We start from the raw sequence: 14478 nt of genomic DNA, 5'->3' as shown, positions 1-14478 counted from the left end.
ATTATTACAAAGGGTCAAAAGGGGTGATGGGAGATGACAAAGGATTACTCAAATATAAGGCATAAAAAGCATAAAGTTATTTTACTCTGAACATTTATATCTTCCAACTAAATAAAAAAGTCCCTGAGAGCCAGATAGTCTTTGAATTTCTATGCCCCAGGCTGTACCTAATACTATTCATTATATACTGCAGACATTTGATTGAGTCTGCTTAAGCTCCTCCCTGGTGAGAAGACTTTCAGAAGGAAACTCCCAGAAAATCAGGAGAAAAGAGCAGGGTGAATTTCAAAGGGCTGGAAGTGAAGGCAACCAAGGAAGCTAACTACTCAAAGAACTCAAATTTTGTACACAGTTTAGTTGGAAATAATTCAAAGAATTATTCAAAGAATATCTCAAATTGCAAAGGATATCCTACTTTTTGCAGAGGACATTAACATATAATCAGCAGTCAAAGGCTGAACCATGGCATAGTTTCTTCCAGGAATCAAAGTTCTAGGAAGCACCGCTTAGACCAGTGCTTCTTCTTTTTTTTTTTTTTTTTTTTTTTTTTTTTTGTCTTTTTGTCTTTTTGCCATTTTCTTGGGCCACTTCTGCAGCATATGGAGGTTCCCAGGCTAGGGGTCGAATTGGAGCTGTAGCCACCGGCCTACACCAGAGCCACAGCAAACACGGGATCCGAGCCGCGTCTGCAATCTACACCACAGCTCACGGCAACACTGGATCCTTAACCCACTAAGCAAGGCCAGGGATCGAACCCGCAACCTCATGGTTCCTAGTCGGATCACTGAGCTACGAGGGGAACTCCCAGACCAGTGCTTCTTAAACTTCAATATGCATTTCATAAAGTACAGATTCCAGTACATTAAATCTGGGATGGGTCTAGAGGTTTTACCTTTCCAACAAACTCCCGGGTAGTTCCTGGTTAAAACACAAATGTTGGGAGATGGGGGAGAGTAGACAATGATAATAAGAAGGGAAGTGGCAAGAGATGAGACTGAAAAGGTGAGTTAGGTACAGATATCATAATAATGACATGGTCACACAGCAGTAAGTGGTAGTTTGTATTCAAATCTACGTTTACCTAATTCTACAGCCTGAGTTCTTAACTACAATGGTAGGTTTCCTTTCCTCCAAGGTTAATCCTCCACACCCACTTATATATCTCCATTATAGAGCAGAGGAAAGTTTATACTAACAGCTCAGAATCAAGAATATCTGCAAGCACTCACTATACCTTCTCCTGGTCTTTCAATCAGGGCAGAGTACTGGGATGCTGAGGATCTCCAAGGGCAGGGGCTAAAACATCAGCATAGGGACAGTATACCAAGGAAGAACTGCCAGATGGAGAGGCAGAACCACATGGTACTGGATTTCTCCCATTTCTGTAGTTTCCTGGGCTGGCTATTTTTCCTGGTTGCCTAGGCCAGTGGCCACAGGATGGCGCACCCACCAGAGGAGAAAGAGAGACAAAAGTGTTTGCTTTGCGAATAGGAGGAAAGTAAAGGAAGTCTGACCTTCAAATCAGCTGACCTCAGGTTAAAAACAGGTTGGCTACACACAATGGTATCATCACAAAAGACAAGAACCAAATCAAACAACTGTGTTTACTGTGAATCAGAAAGTGAAGCAGGAGATAGATGGGTCTCAGGCTGAGCAACTACAGTTCCTGGTGGACAGATAACTTCAAGATAAAGATTATGGCAGAAGCAAGGAGGACCTGCATCCTGCTTGAATAAAAGATATAGAATACCAATTTCCCATTCTTGAGGTCAAGGAGCCCTCCTGAACTAAACACCCACAGAAAGGTTCCTTGGTGTTCGAGAAGGGAGAGGCAGCAGACCACAGTACATCCTGTCAGCTCCCCAGAAACCCTGGCAGTAGAATCAGTCTTGGCTAAAAAAATGTACCTGCACACAGGGGAGGGCCCTGAGTCAGGCCAAAGTGGGCTCAAGGCCAGACGAAACAAGATGATTGGCCAGAGGAAGCCTGAAGGACTGCCCCCATGTGAGTGATTTAAACCACCTCCAAAGCATGTGTTGCTCTCTTCTCTTGCTCTGTCTGACTCTCTCTGCACACCTCCCTCTGCCACCTACCCCATGCTTTCTCCACACCTATCCTCTCTCTCTCCTCTCCTGATAAACACTTTATTTGCCTCACTACTCTCAGGCTCTTTGCTGAATTCTTTCTCCAAAGGGACAGGTACTGAGGACCTACATCAAGTGGTTAGGGTTCAGTGTTCTTACCCCACAGCCAATGGAGAACAAAAGGAGGCCAATTATAAATCTTTGGGAGAGGCTAAAATCAAAGAAAAAGAAATACATGAAAAAAAAATCAAAAACACCTATGGCAAAAAAAAAAGAACTTTTTTTTGCTTTGTTTTTTTAGGGCCACACATGCAGCATATGGAAGTTCCCAGGCTAGGGGTCAAATCAGAGCTATAGCTGGTAGCCTAAGCCACAGCCACAGCAGCAACTCGGGATTTGAGCCACATCTGCGACCTATACCACCGCTCATGGCAATGCCAGATCCCCAACCCACTGATCAAGGCCAGGGATTGAACCCATATCCTCATGGATACTAGTCAGACTCATTTCCGCTGCACTTAAGAACAAACTCCCAAGAACAAACACTTTTATTTATGTGTAAACATTCATTTCATTTAGATTTCTGTATAAATATGCTGTGAGTAATAGAGGAATAATAAAAAAAAAGAAAGAAAGAAAGAAAGAAAGAAAGAAAGAAAGAAAGAAAGAAAGAAAGAAAGAAAAGAAAGATTAGGAAACAAATGCCCCACCACCACTCAGCTGGCTCAGAGGACAAGAAAGCCAGACAGATATTTTTCATAAATAAATAAATCTACTTGCTAGCCCTCTTCTTCTGACACCCCAAATGGGAAAGATACTTCAAAAAATGATTTCTTTAGGAAAACAGTACAAACCAACATCATAACTCTAATCAGGTAACACCAAACTCAGCTCCAGAAAGACTGAACTATCCTTTCCAATTGTAATGGTCTATGATTATAAACTAGAAGTTAGCACCCAGAGAGAAGAGCACTACCTGTTGTGAGAAAGAGCAATAGATCTTAATTTCTGGAAGTCCTGGGGGTTGGAGGAGGAGTGGAGGAAGGGAGGAAAAAGGATACCTGGGAATAATGTCTAGCCTAAATCCTTCTTGTTTCAAGAGCAAGATTTTGTTCTCAGTTGGTGACAAGAGTCTTCCTCTAGGGTGTTCATGCCTATGAGGTGTCTAGGGGAACTTGATTTACACAATAAGAACCCTTTAATTACTACACTAAATTCAAAGAACAACAGAGGCTTTATCAATCTCACTCCCTCATAAAGAGTTAAATAGTTCAGCTCTAACTTCACCAAGGATAACTCCATCCTAGAGCACAGCAACCAATTTAGTAGCACACTGTGAACTAACTAACCTCAACTGCACTCAATCTAACTTCAACTATATCTCACTGCCCCTCCCTGATCCACAGGCCTGGGGTTCTCAGGGACTATGTCTTTCTGACTCAATTATCCTTGCATTGATTCAATCTATTTCTCTCCAAACAGAATGACAAAAACCTGTTTAACAAACTCCCCCACCGACCTTAAACTGCCAGGTCTTTTTTCCCCCACAAGTAACTTTCCCTCTCATTTTTGTTTTATATTCTAAAACCCCTTTCCTCTCCTGAATTACTATCATGTCTTCCACTTTACTGCAAATGACCCCACAACAGTCATCTGAGCAAATAAGCCCACCAGTCTACTCATGGCTTTGTGTGTGATACCACACAAAGGAATACAAAAGTAAAATATCAAAATTCCTAGAGTTCCCCTTGTGGCTCAGTGGTAATGAACCTGATTAATATCCAAGAGAATTCGGGTTCAATCCCTGGCCTCACTCAGTGGGTTGAGGACCTGGCATTGCCGTGAGCTGTGGTGTAGGTCACCGAGGAGGCTCAGATCTGGCCTTGCTGTGGCATAGGTCAGCGGCTGCAGCTCCAATTCAGCCCCTAGCCTGGGAACTTCCATATGCCCCAAGTGCAGAGGAAGGATGGAGGGAAGGAAGGAAAGGAGGAGGGATGGACGGACAGACAGACAGACCTTATTAGCATGGAGACAATGTGGCAATTGGGTATTCTCCCTTTTAATCCTCAGCACAATTTTTTAGGAGTACAGAAAATCTAGATCCAGATGATCTTACTGGAAGACCAGGCAAATCTCTCAGCAATTAGCCTACATATATGAAGATCTGGTCTTCTGGACACTTCTCAAGAAGCTCAAAACACACTGTAAAGCTTTGGTAGCACTAAAATCCTAACCCAAACAAAGGTATGCTACATACACTAAGCCTGTCATCCAAGGCTTATTAATAGTTAAATTTTCCTTGGGTCTAAAATATGGCACCTCTAAGAGCCATTCTACTACAGTCAGTTAAATCTCAAGCTGAAAACCCATTTCTCCGAGGATTTATACTTTTAACATGAGGCTTGGGAAATCCCCAGACACAAACTGCAGCCCCCTGATAACACTACATTCTGGGCACCATTCAATTATGTTATAGTAAATTCCAGTCATCCACCACTTTTCAAATTCCCAGAATACTGTACAAACGAAGACAAAGCAGAAACATAGGAAACTGAAAAGTAGCAATCATTTACCATATATATTTAACTCTTGTAGTCTGAGAACTAAAACATCCCAGACCTACATGCCTAATTTGATATACTAATCCTACCGCAGAGAATCTTGTGGCTTTATTTTATTTTATTTTATATTTTGGCTTTTTAGGGCCAAACCCACGGCATATGGAGGCTAGGGGTCTAATCAGAGCTGTAGCTGTTGGCTACAGCCACAGCCACAGCCACACCAGACCTGAGCCTCATCGGCGACCTACACCATAGCTCACGGTAATGTTGCATCCTTGAAACCCGCAACCTCATGGTTCCTAGTTGGATTCGTTTTCGCTGCGCCACGACGGGAACTCCCCAGAGAATCTTGTTTCTATCCTAATCTCTAAAACACCTAAAATTCTACAACATCTCAATTCACTTATTAAAAATTGTTCACCACCAAATTCGGTAACCATGTGAATAAATGTCCATGCTAAAGAATAGAGCCAAAAGGAAGCCTTAGTTGCATTCCCAATATACATTCTAGTGTTATACTGTATAACTTCCCCCATAAAATTCCAGTTTCAAATATTTCAATTCAAAAAACACTTAATCTTCCATTTCCTGGGAAAATCATATGTATTTTTTTAAAATTTTAACCCAACTCTTTTCCCATGGATTTGTCAGCCTTTGATCTACCGAGAGAAGAAAAGCTACTATTTATTGAAGGCCTATGAACCAGGCATTATAATTAGTTGTAAATTATTACCAATTCTCTCAACAACACTGAAATGTGTAATAATATTATTCACATGTACAGATGAAGAGGTAAATGGTATACCTAAGGAAAAATTCAGAATGAGAATTCTCTGTACTTCACAAGTAAACCCAACAAGGATCCCTATTTTTCCACTTCCATCTAGAGAAGAGAAATTGCCACATTATCTCTTTTCTTGTATCATCTCACCAATCAAAAATTTGAGAAAGCAATTCATATCCTCCTTTTCCCACTATAACTTCTACCACACTGGCTATGCCAGTTACCAGTTTATCGCCTCTCATCACCCAATTCACCCTTTCTTGCCAGACACGTGAAAATGGACCTGGACCTTCCAAATATTTTTCTTTTTCCAGCTGGCATGATGTTAAGCTTTGTCAGTAGAGGGCACTGGAGAGACAAGACAGGAGCGAAGGGTTTTCCTCTATGGTTCTGGTTGTCTCTGCCCTCCCCTTCACCAAGTTTCTGGAGCAGATGTGGGAAAACTGGGGCCCGTAGGCCAAATCCAGCCTGCTGCCTGTTTCTACATGGCTTGTGGGCACCACCCAAGTGGACTAGCACTTTAAGCTACAAAGATGATGACAGAATGTCCCCACCTCTATTTCACCCTCCACTCTCTGCATATGCCTCCCTCACCTCAGGCCATGCCTCACTACTCTCTAAGGCCTGTGCCGGTTGCCACCTACATGTTCCACAGGTGACAACTGCCAGGCACCAAATTGTGGAATCTCAGTCCAGGAGTCAAACTTGTAAGTTACCTCACCTTCAGCCAATTGCCCAAATTGATATGACTTGGCTCTTGGGGAGGAAAGAAAGGCATGTTGGGATCTAGGCATTACTGAGGCAGAGAGTGAACTGCACACCACCCCACCACCTTCCTGTCAGGTCCCTCCTGCTTGGGCTGATTGCTTTTTGTCCCAAAAATGTCTCCAGCTGATGGCAAACAGGAAAAGGCTACATGAGCTGAACCCCTATGTCAAATTTGTCCTTCCTTGTTACTCTCCTATAACTGCTTTAAAATTCTTTATATTGGGAGTTCCCATAATGGCGCAACAGAAACAAATCTGAATAGGAACCATGAGGTTGCAGGTTCGATCCCTGGCCTCGCTCAGTGGGTTGAGGATCCGGCATTGCCGTGAGCTGTGGTGTAGGTGGCAGACACAGCTTGGATCTGGCATTGCTGTGGCTGTGGTGTAGGCCGGTGGCAACAGCTCTGATTTGACCCCTAGCCTAGGAACTTCCATATGCCGTGGGAGTGGCCCAAGAAATAGCAACAACAACAACAAAGACAAAAAGACCAAAAAAATAAATAAATAAAAATAAAAAATAAAAAAAAAAGTGAAAGTGAAAGATGAAAAGGAAGAACTGAAAAAAAATTTTATTTCAGGCCCTTGATGCCCACTGTCATAATGCATCACTGGGTGCAGGCCTAAAAAAAGACAAAAAATAAAATAAAATTCTTTATATTAATTTTCTGTTTAAATTACTGTGTCTCCTGACTGGACCAGACTGAAAAAGAACTTTCTTAACAGAGGAATTTTGCAACAATGGGCTGTTCACTACATTCAACTTGAAAAACAAATTTCTACCTTTAAAATAAAGTCCAATACTCAAAATTACTTTATATTTTTAACAAAGACCTTGGAGATTTTATCTGTTTGTCATTAGACCTAATTTTTAACAAGTTAGGAGTAACTTTTAATGAGAAATATATAGGATATAACAGTTAAAAACTGTAAATTTTTTAAACAGAATATTCGTGTTTGACCACATAGTAACAAATTTAAGATGGATCAATGAGTTAAACACAAAAAATGAAAGCAGGGAAATATTTATATGAGTATTTATCTGACTTTAGGAAGAAGAAATATTTTCTAAGGATAAAAGCAATGAATCACAGAGAAAATTTCTAAGAGATGATTATATAAAAATCTTTAAATTTTGTACATTAAAAAATTAAAAGTAAAAAAAGCAAACCGAGGAAAACATCTTTTTTTTTTAAGCCTAGGGGTTACTCCAAAATTAAGAGTAAATCACAAAATTAAGCAATGTGTAAGTGAAAACAATGGTTAACATAAGAAAAACAAGCTCTACCCTCAATCATACTAAAAATACAAAAAAGTTAGAATTTTTGACCTATCGAAGTAATAAAGTAACAAAAGGTTATTTTTTAATAACAACACAGGGGTATGAGATGTCTATTTCCAAAAAAGGCTGATTAATCACTCTCCACTCAACCTTTCCTACAACTAAAAATCTTGGACTACAACACATAAAACAACTACCAGAAGACTCTGAAAAGTACGTAAAAGCAGAAAGATGATATTCAGGATCTCAGGACTTAAGAGACAATGTAGCTGTAAGTTGCTTGGGTTTTCTGTTTTGTCTGATATGTATCCCACCCTGGACACTGGAGCAGCCTGAAAACCTGAACTGCCAATGACCCAGACAGGAAAAACAAAACAAAACAAAAACAAGAAAAATCTACTCTCTAGCTGCAGGGACTGGGAAATGGGAGAGGGAGGACCCTGGGATGGAATTCGACTGATTTTCACCCATCCTATTCCAGTTAATTATGAGCAAGCAAGCAGCACTCCTTCTCTCCCCCACCAGCAGGGAGTGTGGTCAGAGCTCTACAGACTCTCCCTCATCTACACCAAAGAGGTATCAGCAAAGAAACCAGGTCCCTCTCTCTCCCCATCAGCAGTAAGGTGGTCTGCGAAGGGCAAAGCCCTGTTTCCTCCTACTACTCCATAGCTGGCAAGTGCCAGTAAAGAGGTAGAATCACTCTTGCTCCCCACTGCGTGGCAGTGGCAGATTCTGCATAGCAGAACCCTGGCAACAGTGAAAGGAAGGTAATATCCTGGTTTTCTAGCCAGAAGACCTGGAACGGGAAGCCCTGGGAGCCAGAAAGTAAGCAGAGGATCAAGGAAGCTGGAGAAAGAGAACATTAAAACTTGAGTATGGAGTTTGATCTCACCTCCTAACCACATTTGTGAAACTGACTGGAATCAGCAGGGCAAAAGCTCTAAATAAATACCTCATTACACTGAAGACTACCCTCTCCTGGTTTCATACTGGCTGCTGAGGGGGTGCACAAAAAGAGAAGACCAGGAGTTCCCTTGTGGTACAACAGGTTAAGGATCCAGCATTGTCAAGCAGCAGCCTGAGTAGTTGCTGTGGTGTGGATTCGATTCCCTGGCCAGGGAACTTCCACATGTGGCAGGCACAGGTGCCAAAAAAAAAAAAAAAAAAACAAACAAACAAAAAAAAAACAAAAACACCGCAAAAAGAAGAGAATACCAATGCAAAAGTTTTGAAAACAAAATTAAAAGCTGAACCACGGCCCACAGAAAACAAGCTAAGACATGCGATCAAAACATAACCAGGTTAACTGCCTGATGAAAAAAAAATAAATCAATATTTTCCAGAAGATTTAAATAAGACCCAGAGTCTCATAACATAATATTCAAAATGTCCAGGATAGGATCCAAAATTACTCAACATACTAAGTAGAAAAGCTAAGCAATTCCCAAAAGAAAAGGCAACCAACAGATGCTCATTGCAAGATGACCTGTGTCAGAATTATCCAGGACTTTAAAACAGCTGTTATAACCATGCTCCAAGAAGTTAGGGCTACTGAAATGACTGGAAAGATAGACAGTCTCAGAAAATAAAGAGAAGTTATTTAAAAACAAGCTATTTTTTTTTTTTTTAGGGATGCACTTGGGGCATATGGAATTTCCCAGGCTAAGGGCTGAATCAGAGCTGTAGCTGCCAGTCTATGCCACAGCCACAGTCAGGCTGGATCCCAGCTGCGTCTGTGAACTACACCACAGATCAAGGCAATGCTGGATCCTTAACCCACTAAGCAAGGCCAGGGATTGAATCTGAGTCCTCACTGACACCAGCCAGGTTCGTTACCACGGAGCCACAACAGGAATTCCAAAAGAAACAAATTTTAGAATGAAAAACTTCAGTAAAAGAAATTTTAAAATTCACTAGGGAGACTCATAACAGAATGGAGATGACAGAAGTCACTGACCTTGAAGATACTTTGTTTTATTGCACTTCACTTTTTTGAACTTCACAGTGCATTTCGTATAAATTTAAGTTTGTGGAAACCCTAAGTCAAGCAAGTCTACTGACATCATTTTTCCAATAGCATTTGCTCACTTCAAGTCTCTGTATCACATTTTGGTAATTCTTGTAAAATCTCAAACTTTTTCATAATTATATTAGCTATGGTGATCTGTGATCAGTGACCTCTGGTGTTACTACGAAGGCATTTATAATTAAGGTATGTACAATGCTACTGCACACTTAATAAGACTACAGTGCGGTGTAAACATAAATTTTATATGCACTAGGAAACAAAACTCTCTCCTGACTTATGTTAATGTGATATTTGCTTTATTGCGGTGGTCTGGAACTGAACCCTCAAGTATCTCTTAGGTATGCCTGTGTTCAATTTAAATTAGAGAAGGAAAACAGAGTGAAAAGAATAGAGACCTGTAGGACAGTATCAAAAGGACCAATTTATTGGCACATTTACACAGAAGTTCCACAGGGAGAGGAGAAAGAGATTGAAGCAGAAAAAAAAAATACATACATATAAATACATATTTGAAAAAACAATGGTTGAAAACTTCCCAAATTTGGTGAAAAGTATAAATTTACAGATCCAAGAAGTACAGTAAAATCCAAATGGATAAAGAAACCATAGATACATCACAATAAAACTTTGAATGTCATCAGTGTGAATGAGCCTTCTATTTTGCGCAAGATAGATGACACAACAGGAATACGTAAGGAATGTGTACTCCTCCTCTTTTACACTGGAGAAAATTTCTCTAATGTAATTAGCAGCACTAGCTTCTCAGGCATGTGACTAATGCGGTCACACAGGGCTCCATGCTTGAGGTTTAATACTGAGACTGCCATCTTAAAATTCTTAATTTTATTTTTGAGTTTGTGTTTTGTAAGTGAAATTATGAGATGATGAGGCATGTGCTGGAAGCACAGACGCTCATGCATAGTTCTGTGCCCTGCCCCCCCTTCACACTCACACACACATACACACACACACACACATATATATATATATATATATATACCCTTGGTCTCCTGGGAACAAACTCAATAAATGTAAGAGTTTTGAAATTATTTTTACAGCTAAGTATTATACCAAAAAGTCTCCTTTGACACTAATATACACAAATGTTAAAAAGATGTGCAGCCTTCTCTACAAATTCTAAAAGAAATAAATATGTAAACCTGTGGACCGAGGTTAGAAATCTGGATTATTTACCAACATTATAAACTGCAAGCCAGCTACAAAATAAACAGATTCAAGAGCTAACTTTACAAAGCACTTAAATTGATTCAGAATTTATACTATTAAAAACATAGAATTATATTCATTTATTTTTTATGTATTTATTTGCTTTTTAGGGCCATACCCGAGGCATATGGAAGTTCCCAGGCTAGGAGTCGAATCAGAGCTACAGCTGCTGGCCTACACCACAGCCACAGCAAGTTGGATCTGAGGCGTGTCTGTGACCACAGCTCATGACAATGTTGGATCCCCGACCCACCAAGCTAGGCCAGGGATGAAACCTGCATCCTCATGGATACTAATCGGCTTCGTTTCACTGTGCCACAACAGGAACTCCAGAAAAGCATTTTTTTTTTTTTAATTCCATGGCCACACCCATGGCACATGGAAGTTCCCTGGCCAGGGACTGAAACTGAGCCACAGCTGTGAATGATGCCTCAGCTGTGACAACTTCAGATCCTTAACCCACTGTGCCTGGTGAGGGATGGAACCGGTACCTCCACAATTATCCAAGCCACTACACTGTGTTTCTTAATCCACTGCACCATGGCAGGAACTCCTAGAGAAGCATTTATCTAGCATAAACTGACACGAAATGACAGCAAGTGCTAGGAACAAATCTCACAGTTCAACCCATACCCCCACCACCACCAGAAGTAGTTTTGTCCCTCAACAACTAGACTGCTTTCCTAAAACAACAGATGTAATAATCTAACACCTCAAGGGATAACTCCAACTTAAAACTAACCCAAAGTTTTCACTATGCTAAAATATCTGGCAAGTTTTTCCTCTTACACTGGATTTCTCTTGGCCTAACAGTTTCCACCTTTCTTAAATTTTGAGAAAACGGAGATGCACTTTCTTTGCCACTCATTTCCAGTTTCCCTTATTGGATGCTTGGGAAACATTCCCCTTCCTAGTTCCTGCCCCACTTTCTTATATGCTGCCTCCTTCAACCATCAAAAGAATAAAGTTATAATTTAATTTTTAACTATTTTTTAAATGGGTAAAAAACCTCTAGGGCTTCTATCAAACTTTAGGAGAGAAGAAAGTATGTTAAGGATTAGGGGGGAAAAAAGTTAGGTTTCAGGATTAGTATCCAAAAGCCTTAATTTTCCAGAAGAGGATCCAGTTTCCTTCATCTCATATACCAGAATCTTAAAATATGACGTTCCAGAAGAAAAGGCCCAGACTATAGGTAAAGTGCCTAGTTTGCTGAGAACTATTCTGGCACTTTACAAACTCTCAGACACAGCTGCTCCTTCTTCCTAATCCACTAGTTTTTTTCTAGCCATTCTTCATACACTCCTCACCTGTGTCCTTTTTCCAGGATTCAGTTGCCTTAAGATCCTTAAGATACAGGTACCAAGTCTCTTTGTGTCTGCAGTTGGATAAGGTTTAAGAAGACCCCCTGAGTCCTAAAAAATTGAAACAATATGTTAGATAAACTAATTCTGCCCTGTCTGCAGCCTCTGAACTTCAATAGTTACTTTTCCTTTCAAATAATACTTATATCCTATTTTTCTGATTCATTAATATAGGTGCATTGTAAAGAATGTGACAAATACAAAAAGTGCAACAGACAAATAACAGTGTGAGTATCCCCAAAGGAGCATCCACACTGAAATTGGGGCAGGCCTTTTTTAGAAAGAGAAAATTAAGGGTAAGGCAGGAATGCCCAAATAATACTCCAAGGAGGATTGCTCCTGAATTGTTCACAACAAGTAGGGATTTACAATCCATAAAAGAAAGGGTAATTTTCCCAAAGAAAATGTAATGGGCAACACTCTCCCTGCTTATTCTACCTTCCTCTCTTTCACTTTACCTGCACTGGGCACGTAATGGATCCCCATCTGCCTCTTTCATTCCTGGGGAACTTGCATCTTCATCAAACCTCCATTACCTGGTCTTCTAAAACCATTTTCAAAAAGTCTTATTCTCTCCCACCTCCAGAAGTAAAGAAGTCTCTGAGTGATGGAGGCAGAAGGCCCCGCCAGGGAGGTTGCGGGGGCCCTCAGGAGATCAGAGGAGCCACATTAAAATGATGCTTCCCAGTAAATCCTTAGAGACAGGGCAGAGCTTCCCAGAGCTCTAACAGGGGAAGGTAACGCCTGTGCCTTGAGGGCGGGAAAACCAGGAGCCCAGGAGCAGCGAAGCCCAGGGGCTAGGCTTCTCCTCCCAGGAGCCCTTGCGGTGGCGGAAGCAAACTTTGGCCAATGAGAGCGGCGTTCCCCTGGCCCCGCCCTTGCTGTGTTCCCGCCTTCCCCCGCCGCAGGTGGGAGGGAGGAAGCCCCTCAGAAGCAGGCGCTTGTGTTGGAAAGGAAATTGGTAACTGCTGGCAAACAGCACGTGAGGCGAGGGACTACCTGGAGCAAAAAGAGACAAATAGTTAAGGGGTGAAAAGTGTCTGTTAGGGTAAGGCCTAAGAGCCTAGAACCAGGGTTATGTCTGCGAGGTTGGGGGAAGACCACGCTGCCCAAGTGGACTGCTGAGGAGACTCCTGAGGTGCGGAGACTCCTGAGGTGAGGAAGAATTGCTTCTCAGAAGACCGGGGTGGGCAGAAAATAGGAAGTAAGGCATTTTAGTCAGAATGGATGGCATGGACGGAGCCACAGGACAGGCTTTCTCCAGCGCATAGACATTTCTGACTAATTAGCAAAAAGTACCCTCTCCCTTCCCGTGTTTCCTCTGTTTTTTGATGTTTTTTCCTCCCGGCGGCTTTCCTTTTAGCATGTTTGTTCTGGCCTTGCGCACTTTGGCTTTCTCCTTACTTCATTCCCCTGCCCATCAGGAAGTTTTTGACCAGCTGTGTTATTGAAATGAACTGCCAGTAATACTGCTTGCTAATGCCTTTGAAAATGTATAAATGATAAACAAGAAACTTGTAAATATAAATATCTTTAAGAGAATTTCCTTTTTTGTTTTTGTTATGGTGGGAACTAATTCTCAAACTTTGGCTCTGCATATCAGAAGCAGTTGAAGAGCTTCTTAAACAGATTGCTGGATTCTACTCCAGAGTTTCTGATTCTGTAGGTTTAGGATGAGGCCTAACAACTTGCGTGTTGTTTGTTTTTGTGTAGTTAACACAGCATTACATTAGTTTCAGGTGTACAACATAATGATTTGGTATTTGTATATATTGTGAAATCACAGTGTAGTTTCCACATGTCACCATATATAATTATTAAATTTTTTTTGTCTTTTTTTTTTTTTTGTCTTTTTGTCTTTTGTTGTTGTTGCTATTTCTTGGGCCGCTCCCTCGGCATATGGAGGTTCCCAGGCTAGGGGTTGAATCGGAGCTGTAGCCACCGGCCTACGCCAGAGCCACAGCAACGCGGGATCCGAGCCGCGTCTGCAACCTATACCACAGCTCACGGCAACGCCGGATCGTTAACCCACTGAACAAAGGCAGGGACCGAACCCGCAACCTCATGGTTCCTAGTCGGATTCGTTAACCACTGCGCCACGACGGGAACTCCTAAATATTTTTTCTTATGATGAGAACTTTTAATATCTACTCTCCTAGCAACTTTCAAATATGTAATACAATATTATTAAATCTAGTCACCATGCTGTACATTACATCCCCATGACTTATTTTATACCTGGAAATTTGCACCTTTTTAAATTTTATTTAATTTGCTTTTTTCCTTTGTCTTTTTAGGGCCGCACTGGCGGCATAAGGAGGTTCCCAGGCTAGGGGTCCAATGGAGCTGTAGCCGCTGGCCTACACCACAGACACAGCAACGCCGG

At 41.3% G+C, this 14478-nt stretch overlaps 1 protein-coding gene across 1 annotated transcript in view; it reads left to right on the top strand.

Annotated features, from left to right (window-relative positions):
- The window catches only part of LOC106510393 (olfactory receptor 10AD1-like), a 54448-nt gene continuing 53130 nt past the window's right edge, over nt 13161-14478 (top strand). The window contains 1 exon segment of the mRNA XM_021092620.1: nt 13161-13247. The gene's annotated coding sequence lies outside the window, so the exon portion shown is untranslated.

The sequence above is a fragment of the Sus scrofa genome, chromosome 5, assembly GCF_000003025.6.
Source record: "Sus scrofa isolate TJ Tabasco breed Duroc chromosome 5, Sscrofa11.1, whole genome shotgun sequence".
NCBI classification, from domain to species: domain Eukaryota; kingdom Metazoa; phylum Chordata; class Mammalia; order Artiodactyla; family Suidae; genus Sus; species Sus scrofa.
Note: the sequence above shows the minus strand (reverse complement) of the source record. Positions and strands in the feature narration are given on the sequence as shown.